Here is a 574-nt window from a genome sequence, read left to right as displayed (position 1 = left end):
ATTTTATAAAAGTTTTTAGAAAATTAGCACAGAACTAATGCATTTTAGGTCTTCCGATTTAAGAATGAAAATTCTGTCAATTTGTTTGAATGCCGTAAACGAAATCGCAGTAGTCGCCAGGACGATGGTAACGTAGGGTTTTGCGAATCACGTGCTTCATTCAACTACTTGTTGAATGAAATTCATGGTAAACAATTCCAACAAGTGGGTGCCGGTAATCAGCAATTTGTTGTTACTGTTTGTAAACAAAAATTCAACTTGTTGATCTTGTTTATACCATGTGCTTGTTGACCAAACAAATATCCACAGGTACACTGCCAGAGAGTTGGACGATATTTCAAAGTTATGAGTGACACAATAGTGTCCAACAAGTTTGTTTTGGTTTATCTCTTCAGGAATGTCGTGTAGCCTGACTGCTAACTGAGGACTGTATCCACGATTGAAATGTTTATTTATTTATTTAAGTCGTGGACCGCATCGTAAATTATGGGTTTACAAAAAAATTATTTAGATACGAAGTAATCCGAATTCAGATGAAACAAATTCATTTTAATTAGGTATATAAGAAACCAAA

This window comes from Sabethes cyaneus, chromosome 3 (genome assembly GCF_943734655.1).
Source record: "Sabethes cyaneus chromosome 3, idSabCyanKW18_F2, whole genome shotgun sequence".
Lineage (NCBI taxonomy): Eukaryota > Metazoa > Arthropoda > Insecta > Diptera > Culicidae > Sabethes > Sabethes cyaneus.
The sequence above is the reverse complement of the archived record's forward strand: the minus strand, read 5'-3'. Positions refer to the sequence as shown.